General features: G+C 36.3%; 1 long non-coding RNA gene across 1 annotated transcript; it reads left to right on the plus strand.

Annotated features, from left to right (window-relative positions):
* The first annotated feature begins 10,378 nt into the window (after nt 1-10,378).
* Nucleotides 10,379-11,420, plus strand: LOC125650969 (uncharacterized). Its single transcript, XR_007361210.2, has 2 exons — nt 10,379-10,448; nt 10,703-11,420. It is a non-coding gene; the product is annotated as an uncharacterized LOC125650969 (long non-coding RNA).
* Nucleotides 11,421-12,537: the final 1,117 nt, after the last annotated feature.

Raw genomic sequence — 12,537 nt, forward strand, 5'->3', positions numbered from 1 at the left:
GGAAGAGAGAACCCACATACAATGTACCTCGGAAAAGACCACCGACCTTCCGAAAGTAAAATGGGAAACTTTCTCACTTACCTGCGCGAATTTATTGAAAGTAGATATTCACGGCAAACTAACAACCTGATAAACGGGATTATTTCAGCTTCTCCATCGTCAACTTCCAATATTTATGTATAATTTTCCATTGTCACCTGCATATGCTGTTTATATATCTCAACTGATTCGATACGCAAGAGCTTGTTCAGTTTTTAAAATCGAGGCAGGCTACTGACAAACAAGTTGATGGTGCAGGGGTTTTAACAGTCTCGTTTAAAGCCAACATTTTGCAAATTCTATGGTCGTTATAACGATTTAGGTTGCCAATACAACCTATCATTTGGTCACATGCTGTTTAACGTGTTTCATACCAATTGTTAGGCCGTTCTTGACACACTGATTTTGACTACGGATAACTCCGTTTACTTGATCAAGATATAGGGCTTACGGCGGGTGTGACCGGTCGACAGGGAATGCTTACTCCTCCTAGGCACCTGATCCCACCTCTGGTATATCCAGGCTTTCGTCTTTGCCCAGCTCTCTATTTTGTATTGCTTTTAGGAGTTATGAGATTGACCACTGTTCGTTATCTTCATCTTTCATTTATAAAGACTTGAAGTGTGTTTTAATTAAGATAAAATCTAGATGGGAAACAAAGTATCGTGAGGGATTCGAACCCGGTTGTTAAAAAAACTAGTTTACATATTAAGTTCTGCTACCTTATCCACTGAACCACACAGTGGACTATGAAATCCAATGGAAAATTAACGTACAGGTAAGATGAAAATGATATTAGTGAAATCATTTCGATTTTTGGATATTTACAAGAAAATGCCCACGTGAAACAAAATTTCAAAGCGACAGTTTTTAGTGGAAAACTCGAAGAACATATTCATGCTAAATTTCTTTTGTTTTAAGGGGGCTGTTTTTCTGAAATTCGGGGATAGCTCTCTATTTTAACGCTAAGCAAGAGGCCCATGGGCCACATCGCTCACCGAGTCACCTTGGCTCATATCTAAAGATTTTCCCTATATATTCGTATGTAAAACTCTTATCCCTATTGTGGCGCCAACCTACTCCCAGGGACCATGATTTTTACAAACTTGAATCTGCACTATGTCAGGAAGCTTTCATGTAAACATAATATAGATTATTGAGATGGATATGAGATAATCTCATTTAATTGAGTGAATAACATTATACAATAGGACTCAAATTGGTACAAGCTGACTTATTAGAAGAAAGTCAACATCAGGAGTTAACTAGTATTGCAACTTCCTCTTTACATCCCACTCAAGTGGAAGCATAACAACACTTTACCCATCCACCCTTCCCATATTTTGAAAAAGCTAAGAATACAATCAATTTGCTTTACTTTGGTCACGTAATCTGCGCCAAGTATGTTATATTTTCAGGTAAATTGCATGGCGTGGATTCAATTCAATTGAGCCTGTATTTGTACTTGCATAGGACTGCTCATGTGACGATAGTTGCACCTTTGCAAAACTGCCAACCAGTGCACGAAAGAGGACTATTGAATAGATATCTTGATAATTTTTCTTTTATTAAATCTGTCGCAATTTTGAGGTGGAGGGGGTCAGGGAAACATTACTGCCATTAAGTGTACAAGCTTAACCTGTTAAAAGTTCTAATTCAGGTTGCAAGCCAGAGACAGGGTGTAAAAGCTGTGCAGCTTGTGTGCCTAGCCACCATGTGTGTAGTTGTCTCCATTGACTCCTACTAAATATTGCGGCCAGTATCATCCAACACTGTGTATTGTGTTTTTAAAATGCCATTGCTTAAAGCTGTATGGTCCGAATTACAACATTTTTTTCCATCTCGTAAAAACGCTATAAAATCATTGCACGTATGTAGTTTTGAGGCTGTATGACATGTCATACATTATTTCACCTGTTTTAACCAAAATTATTTAATTCTAAATCAGTGTTTACAAACAACCGCGTCACTCTGCCATTTCAAGTGACAGTCACGTGACCAGTTCAAACTTTCAGATCATCGATGGTCTTATCTGTGTAAAGCTGTGTATTTTATTACAGCAGCACCGTGCCATAAGTTGAATAGAAATAAAAATATCAAATACCTCTTAGTAATTCGTTGGTTTACGATCGTTCAGCCTTAAAACTAAACAGTTGCTTCTGAGTTAATACATCATGTTGGGATTCCCTTGACACGCGTGGGGCTATTTATAGATGTCTAACCCTGTATAATTTATGCGTTATCTGGAACACCTCGGGCCTTTCCCCGAATATACCGTGCTTTCGGTGAAAGGCCCGAGGTTTTCCGGATGATTTATACATGTACCACACTATATTTACTTTCTAAATAATATTCTCACTGTTTTATATGCAGATGTTTTCAAGCATGTAATTAAGGGGAAAGTTGATAATTTTGTAAAGTAATTAATCTGCTTTAAAGTAATTATCTACAAAAATAATACATGAACATCGGGTCATACAGCTTTAATAAATTTATGTCAAGTACAAAGTGGTGTTTTCAATTCTCACAAGTGGCTAAAAGATAAGTCAACATTGTGAAAAGGCAGTCAAAGGAAACTATCATTGGCTGCAATCTTCAATTAAACTTTTTTGGTCCAGTGATTTTTCAGAAGATTTTAAAGATTTTGCCTATATATTTGTATGTAATATTTCGACCCCTTACTTTGGCCCCATCTCACCCCTGGGGACCATGAATTTTACAAACTTGAACCTGCATTATGTCAAGAAGCTTTCGTGCAAATGTAAACTGGTTCTTAAGGAGAAATTTTTTAAATATGTTATTTCTATTTATTAGTTATATAAAATTTTGATCCCCTATTGTGGCCCCATCCTAGCCCCAGGGGTCACGAGTTTAACAAACTTGAATCTGCACTATGTCAGGAAGCTTTCATGTAAATGTAAGCTTTTCTGCCTTAATGGTTCTTGAGAAGATTTTAAAGCTTTCCATATATATTTGTATGTAAAACTTTGATCCCCTATTGTGGCCCCATTCTACGCCCGGGGGACATGATTTGGAAAAATTGAATCTGCACTATCTCAGGAAGCTTTCATGTAAATCTCAGCTTTTCTGGCTTAGTAGTTCTTGAGAAGATTTTTCCTATATATTTGTATGTAAAACTTTGATCCCCTATTGTGGCCCCATCCTACCCCCGGGGGCCATGATTTTAATAAACTTGAATTTGCAGTATGTCAGGAAGATTTCTGTAAATTTCAGCTCTTCTGGCCCAGTGGTTCTTGAGAAGATTAGTAAATGACCCCACCCTACTTTTGCATTTTTGTGATTATCTCCCCTTTGAAGAGGGCATGGCCTTTCATTTGAAGAAGCTTGAAAGCCCTTCATCAAAGGATGCTTTTGGCCAAGTTTAGTTATAATTGGCCCAGTGGTTCTGGAGAAGAAGTCAAAAATGTAAAAAAAAAAAAAAAAAAAAGGTTACAGACCGACGGACAACAGGCGATCAGAAATGCTCACTTAAGTTTTCAGCTCAGGTGAGCTATAAATCATATAAATCGCTTGTTGCTTGATTTAAACTGAAGTTATTTTGGCTAATTCTTGTTAATACAAGTTTTTAACTAATTTTCAAGTCTTTGAAATAAGACATAAGTTCCAATTGGTTTTATTATATATTTAGATAACTCAATTTTATCGATCTCTCGCGCAACACCTTTTGGGAAATGGACACTAGACGTGAAACACCTGAACAAAATCCACTGAGCGGTGTCCGACGAGTTGTGTCTACAAAGTCAAGTGTGACGGACGGACACCGGTATCCGCGTTACGACGGGGATGTACTGCAACAATGCACGCCGGCAGACGTTTCGCGCTTCATAAAATATGGTGGTGTAGTTTATTCAAAAATGAAATTTAAATATTGAATTGAATAAACATTTACAAACTGGGATAGAATTGTAAAACCACCTTCTTTGTGTACGTAGAAAAGGGGTATTAAAATTCACAAAATTAAGTTTCAAATGATTATTGATTACTAGTATGCTGGAGAATCTGCAAAATGAATCTATACCAAGTTTTACACCAAATCGTTTTTTAAATAGTGATTTTGATTACCTCGTTTACCTGATTAAGATTTAAGGCTCACAACGGGTGTGACCGGTCAACAGGGGAATGTTTACTCCTCATAGGCAGCTGATACCACCTCTGGGGTGTCCCGGGATCCGTGAGAGATCACTGTTCGTTATCTTCACATGATGACGTGTGAAAATGTACATAAAGTTGGAAAATGATAGTCAAGAGTATTGTCGATCGTTTTGTCATATGATTGAATATTGTTTTATGCCCCTCTCCAGAATATTTCACTCACATGGAGACGTCACGACTGCCAGTGAAGGGCTGCAAACTGTAGGCCTCTGCTCGGCTCTTATGGCCATTGAGCAGGGAGGGATCTTTATCGTGCCACACCTGTTGTGACATGGGACCTCGGATTTTGCGGTCACATCCGAAGGACCGTCCCATTTAGTCGCCTCTTACATGTACGTCAAGCAAGGGGGTACTGAGGACCTATTCTAACCCGGACCCCCACGGGATCGTTTTGTCATAAGGATATATAATAATTTCCAACCAATCTGCATGTCATGTTCTCTCCGTGTGTGTGTGTGGATTTAGTGCTTGTAATCATTGATATGAGATCTTGCCATATTTAACGACCTTAAAACCCATCTATTAAAAGTTTTATGTTGGTATTTTGTTTTGCGTCCTATTAGAGAATTTTCCCATTCATATAGAGACGTCATCAGCTGTATGTAATGTGTAACAAATGGTGACCTCTGCATGTCGCATTAACATTTGTCTGTAAGGGACAGATAACGAGATGGGGCTGAATACTTTTCAGAGGAGGGCTGAAGTCAAGAGAAAGGGATGTTTTAAATGTTGTTTTTGTTTACCGTACTGAACGAGAGGTCCACATGCCTTATCCGTCACCTGAGTACTATATAGTTAAAAGTATCACTACTCCCAAGGGCTAAAACTCTAGAAAAATAAAGTGCACCGCCACGGCACATGATACGCCCGTCACACATTGTTAACAGTATAGATTGTACCCATTAAAACATTTTTTTTATATCACCTTAATTAAATGTCACAGTGACCTTAAAGTAGGATGCGACACACCTTCTACCTAAGATGCATTAGTTGACCAATTTTGGTGATTCTAGGTCTAATAGTTTTCAAGTTATGAGCCGGACAAGTTTTTGCCATATATGGCCATATCTTCTTAATGAAAAGTCACAGTGACCTGGTTTTAATGTGCGACACACCTTCTACCCAAGATGTATCTACAGACAAAGTTTGATGATTCTAGGCCTTGTAGTATTTAAGTTACGGGTCGGACACGAAAAAGCTAACAGACGGACGGACAGACGGATATCTTCTTAATGAAAAGTCACAGAGACCTGGTTTTAATGTGCGACACACCTTCTACCCAAGATGTATCTACAGACAAAGTTTGATGATTCTAGGCCTTGTAGTATTTAAGTTACGGGTCGGACACGAAAAAGCTAACAGACGGACGGACAGACGGATATCTTCTTAATGAAAAGTCACAGAGACCTGGTTTTAATGTGCGACACACCTTCTACCCAAGATGTATCTACAGACAAAGTTCGATGATTCTAGGCCTTGTAGTATTTAAGTTACGGGTCGGACACGAAAAAGCTAACAGACGGACGGACAGACGGATATCTTCTTAATGAAAAGTCACAGAGACCTGGTTTTAATGTGCGACACACCTTCTACCCAAGATGTATCTACAGACAAAGTTTGATGATTCTAGGCCTTGTAGTATTTAAGTTACGGGTCGGACACGAAAAAGCTAACAGACGGACGGACAGACGGACGAACATGAACGCCATACCATAATACGTCCCGTCTTAAGACGGGCGTATAAAAATCCTGTTCTGAATATCTAAGCTAAATTCTAATATTCAGCAACAGCATAAAACAAGATGTGTTCTTAAAACTTCAATGCCCTCAAAAGTGCATATACTGGTGAAAGGCTTTACATAATAATGATATATGTATCATCACAAAACTTAAATATGGGAGGCCCTACATAGGCTATGCCCGTTTCTCAATAAAATATGTTTACATCATTAAACGATATCGCTAATTTGGACCCATCTTAAAGTCAAAATCCTGGGATTGCTTTATCAGCAAACATAAAGAAATCCTTCAAATGATAAAGACAATAATCACTATAATAATTTTGACTCAATCCTGAAACCAAACCCTTACTCCCCTAGGACAATGAAATTTACAATTTTGGTAAAGGATTACTCCTTCTAAATATCCATTTAGTTTCAATTTGGTATCAATAGCATTAAAGCAAATATCATTTACATGTTTTGCACATATACACTGTACACTAGGGCCTCCGTGGCCGAGTGGTTAGAGCATCGCAATCAAAATCACACGGCCTCTCACCTCTGGTCGGCGCGGGTTCGAATCCTGCTCGCACCGGTAAGTGAGAAAGTTACCCATTTTACTTTCGGAAGGTCGGTGGTCTCTTCCCAGGTACATTGTATTTGGGTTCTCTCTTCCACCAATAAAAACTGGGCGCCACCAGATAACTGAAAATTTGTTGAGTGTGGCGGAAAAACATCAATCAATGGAGTCAGAACCTCTACCCCGGGGATCATGCAATTTACAAAGTTGGTAGAGGCTTTTCTTCTATATATCATTATGCATTTAGTTTTTCTTAAAGGTATGTAGTTGTAGAGAAAACTTTTAAAAATTGGTCAATTTTGACAGTTTTTGCCCTGTCCTTTAAACCCCGGGAGTCCTGAAATATATAATTTATGTCCTCCGTGTCCCAAAGATGCTTCACACGAAATTTGAAAAGAATTAGAATGATAGTTATCAAAGAAGAAGTTAAAAATATTCTATTGTTTAAACATTTAATAACTGACCATTTTGGTCCCACCCTGATACCAAAACCCCCTACCCCTGGATCATCAAATTTACAATTTTGGTAAAAGACCATCTATTTTTTAAAAAAAATATCCATTTAGTTTCAATAGCAGTTAAGAAGATGTTATTTAAGTGTTTTACACATAAACACTATATTCCAAATTTGGCCCCACCCTGAGGTCAGAACCCCTACTCCGGGGATCATGAAATTTACAATTTTGGTAGAGGCCTTCCTGCTCTACATCACTATGCATTTAGTTTTTCTTACACATATGTGGTTCTAGAGTAGCTGCAGAACTGTAAATTTAATATAAAAAATTCTTAACATATTTTCCTACTATACTTGTGTCTAAACATACCTTCAAATATTCATTAAAGCCCCATACGACCTGAAAACTCCAGCTTCAAATGATTTCTTTTGTTGACGTAGCCATGTTAGGTAGCCAGTCAATTCGAATCCCGGTTAATTTCCATACTTGCACAATAACGTCTAGATGTGAACTAATATTCCCACAAATATTTTAGCTAAATAATTTAAATAATATATCATCCCAGTACCTTTAAATAATAATTATTCAAATAGCTAAACTCACGGCAATGCGGCTTTCATTAGTCTGGTTCGGTCTCCATCCCTGCCACACGAGTGTTAAGGACTTTTGTAGCATTTTCATGAATCAAGAGCTTATTTTACCTTTAGAAAAACTATATTTTTTAATTTCTATAAATTATTCGTATTGATGATAAATGAAGAGCGAATACACAACATATAACGAATTATATGAATAAATACCAACAACAACAGGGTTCGAATTGACCTGCTACCTAACATGGCTACGTCAACAAACAAAATAATTTAAAGCTGGGAGTTTTGGGGTCGTATGGGGCTTTAATGAATATTTGAAGGTATGTTTGAACACAAGTATTGTAGGAAAATATGTTAAGATTTTTTTTAATATTAAATTCATGAGACAGCAACTCAAGAATACAACGATATAAGGCCTCAACCATGCACAGCTTTTTGTGCGCCGTAAATCGAAGGTTTTTATAAGGGGTGGATCTGTAGCTCTCTGTTATGTCAAAATATTTTTTCAGAGACGGACGCAGACCAATTGCAATAGGTCACCCGAGTGACTCAGGTGACCTAAAAACTCTAGCTGAACTTCAAAGACACATTAACTGTGTCAGACATAATAGCATAAATTCCATTCATATATCCAACATTACCATTACTAGAATGCTACATGTATAGCAGAACACACTAGTGTAAAACAGTTGTTCACATTTCTTACAATTCCATGGCGATCCGGGTTAGAATAGGTCCTCAATATCCCTTGCTTGTAATAGGCGACTTAATGGGGCGTAGCCTGGTACCCGAGGCCTTCCGATGTTCAAAGAACGAAGGCCAGGCATCGGATGTCGAATGGATTCTTCCACTGATCAAAATCCAATATGGCGGACTCAATGGTAAGTAATGGGAATGTACGTAAATGAGCGTATCATGGCTTAATTAGCTGTGTCACTTTCGATTTTATGTCATTAGTTGCCAGAGACAGACCTTAGGAGATGTATAATACTTGGTTTTCCATGTGACACGCTTGTTTGATATAGTCTTATCTCTTTGTTTTCAAGTAAGTAGGTGATGATCAACTCGCATATTTTTCACGTGTGTTAAATTAAATCTAACCGTGTCACTTCGTTTTTTCTACTATTGATGGGTTGCATTGGGTTGCTGGCGAAGATTTATACTGAGTTTTATAGATGACACGCACCAGTTTTCTTATTTTAAACCGACAATTTCAGATCGAATTTCCTCGACTCATTTTTGGATAATTTTTTATTACATATAGAGCTAATGACGTGTTTTACTTTGAAAAGACTATACGCTATAGCTGAAGTTTATATGATGACTTTCTTGTGCGATGATAGGGGTGTTTTAAGCTTTTATTGGACTTATAGTGTACAATTTTACAGATTCTCAATATTATGTATGTATATTTTAATCGTTTTAATTTCAGATGAATTTCCATACATATGGAAAGAAGAAACACATGATAGTAGATGAAAAAACACCCTCATATATAATGCTTCATGAATATGCAAGGTGAAGATAACGAACAGTGATCAATTTCATAACTCCTACAAGCAATACAAATGAATATGCAAAACTATGCCAACAGGTATAATAAGATGTATATATTGCTTGTGTAGTAGATAAGGGTATTTATGCATTTTATAATTCAGTAACATGGTGTCTGACAATGTAATTATTTAATTCTTATGTTGACCTGCCAACTTTATGCTTGATCCAATAGGCTTGATTTAAAGTTTCTGTTGTTACTTTGGTTTACTTTGAATATTCTTCAGATTTCAGAAGGGGTCACTAACAATTTCATTGTCAACAGTTACTATTCCTCACTGATTCACTGTCCTGTTTATCCAAAATTATATTTGTGGGTCGGTCCACAATTTTTATATATTGCCAAAGGTTATACATTGAGGTATTCTATTTTTGTGTTAGCATTATATTTTGCATTTGTTTGTAACTCAAATTCTTTGTGTTCTTTATGAGAGAACTGAGTTCATACACTTCATTTTAAAAATCTTAGGCTGTAGTAGCCAGGAATTTGGTATCACAACAAAAACAAATTTTACATGTGAAGTACACAATATGGCACTATAGTAACATTTCATTGTTATGCTTTCGCACAAACTCGTACTGCTTGGATTTGATAATAAAATCACACCTGCTAAAGCTTCAAAGAAAAAATGTAGAAGATCACAATCTGGAGAAACCCAAGACATTCATCCCCAAAAACAAAGTTTTGCATTTATGTTTCTCTCACTGTATTGCAAATTTCAAGATAGTTTTCAATACATTAAATTTGTGGTACTTGTGTACCAAATTAATGACTTTTAATATAGTTTTGTGGACAAAGGAAAAGAAAGATAACCAGATTGATCTCTTTATTTTACCATGTAGTCTACAGACTCCAGATGGAAAAAAGACAGAGAAAGAAATTCTAAAGGGGTATTCAAGGACCCATCCTCCTCCAAACCAATTCATATCAGAAGGAATTAACATCCAACTTGAATGAAGAATTACAGACTTCCAGAACAGGTTAACAACTAAATCAATTTGTTACAGTCTGTTATTTCAAGTTTCCCACCTCTTACAGCAATAACAAAAACAATTATTTCTGGCATCTAAAGGTGTGAGAAGTTTATCATATTCTAAAATATGTTCTATTGTTAGTGAAAGAAATTCAATCCCAAATTGATTATATTAGATACTGACAATTTCTGTATTGATAAAACACAATAGTGAAAAATGCATGATTTTTTGTATGGAATGAACTGACCTACCTTGTTTTATTTCATGTGCATCATGCAGACCCTTTAAAAAAGGAGAATTTTTTGAGTGGAAGTGAAGAATATGGCATGCATACAAGCATTCCCTCCCTCTTGTTTGTGTAAGTAAAACCTGCATGAATATAAAACTTTAGATGAAAAGGGAAATATATTGACATTCAAAATTCACAGTTGGTTGTTCACCTTCTGCAAAAATTACAGACTTATTTCATTATTTATCTATGGTAAAATACATGTAACGACATAATTAATATTTATGATGTATGTGCATTGTGTATTTACTACTATTCCTGATCCATATCAATGCAAATCTTTACTGATTATACTGATGTTTTGTGACATTTTTAATTTTTAGATCAGAGGTGAGCTTTTTGAGAAAGACTTATGGAGGAACTTTGAGAGTGTCAGTTCTCAGATCAAGAAGTTAGCTAACAGTAGGAGGAGTAGTAATTCATTCCACTGTATGGCCAGAGAAATATATGACATAAAAGACCTGGAAAAGGAGATTTGGCATTGTTTCATGTGGAAATTGAAGAATCTTTGAAATGGATACATGGAACACAGACATGTTTCAGTTACTTGGGGATAAAACTTATGAGGAATTTTGCTAACTTTCAGATGGGAATGTGTTGTACAAGAAATGCTTGATCACAACCTTCTTTTATTAGAAACCTTTTCTATGCAAATAATTATTTTAAATGAAATTTAGCTATTTCATTAGACTAGTAAACATGTTTTCTGTGCAAGTGTGTGTCTTTGACATTAAATGCTATGATATATTGAAGTATTCTTAAACAATGGAAGATCTCTACTAGTTCTTTCAAAGGAAAGCCAACAACAGGAATCGAACCTGTTCCTCCATCGTACAGATACGAAAGTGTGCACCAGTACACCATGTTGGCATATATTAAGAACTAGTAGCCTTGGAGAGTAAATATTGTATTATTCTTGTATGGTTGATACTGGTTGGTGTGATATATATATATATATGTATATATATGATATACATACAGCTTAGTATATATAATGTATGCCTCATGTTTGCTAGTCGTCAATAAAGCATTTGAATTGAATATATTCCTTGTTCATGAAGAAAGTCTAATATTCTGGAATTTAGATAAATCTAGCATTTCTGTTTGTGAAATACCTTTAAATCTAGCTGAGAGAAATGTCTTTGTAACCCAGTGATTATCTGGGTCAGAATAGGTCCTCTGCACCTGATTCAATATTATGAGAAAAGAGTTAACATAGAGTGATCATTGAATAAGATTGTTAACTGAAATCTTGTGGCACAATTAATTAAGAACAGTCTGATCCTCACTGCTCAAAAGGCCAAAGTATCAAGTATAGGTCTAAATACAGGCAATTGATGGTGACCCTTGAATATGAATGAATTTTAAACAATAGAGAATCAAACAATGACTGTAACTGACATATACACATTGAAATATTCTCGAGAGGGACGTTAAACAATATACAACTATACAGGCAATCGATCTTGAGGCCAAAACTTATTTCCACATTGTGTTTACATAGTTAGGTTTAACTTGTATCTTTCTAGAATAAAATGTTATCTTTCTTAATATCAATTATTTACAAAATGCAAGGGTGGCTCATAAACAGCTAGCAGTTGCAATAATATTTATACTGCTTAACAAGAATAACCTGTCAAAATGAGTCGAGGAAATTCGATCTGAAATTGTCGGTTTAAAATAAGAAAACTGGTGCGTGTCATCTATAAAACTCAGTATAAATCTTCGCCAGCAACCCAATGCAACCCATCAATAGTAGAAAAAACGAAGTGACACGGTTAGATTTAATTTAACACACGTGAAAAATATGCGAGTTGATCATCACCTACTTACTTGAAAACAAAGAGATAAGACTATATCAAACAAGCGTGTCACATGGAAAACCAAGTATTATACATCTCCTAAGGTCTGTCTCTGGCAACTAATGACATAAAATCGAAAGTGACACAGCTAATTAAGCCATGATACGCTCATTTACGTACATTCCCATTACTTACCATTGAGTCCGCCATATTGGATTTTGATCAGTGGAAGAATCCATTCGACATCCGATGCCTGGCCTTCGTTCTTTGAACATCGGAAGGCCTCGGGTACCAGGCTAAATGGGGCGGTCCTTCGGATGAGACCGCAAAACCCGAGGCTCCATGTCACAGCGGGT

This window comes from Ostrea edulis, chromosome 5 (assembly GCF_947568905.1).
Source record: "Ostrea edulis chromosome 5, xbOstEdul1.1, whole genome shotgun sequence".
NCBI lineage: Eukaryota > Metazoa > Mollusca > Bivalvia > Ostreida > Ostreidae > Ostrea > Ostrea edulis.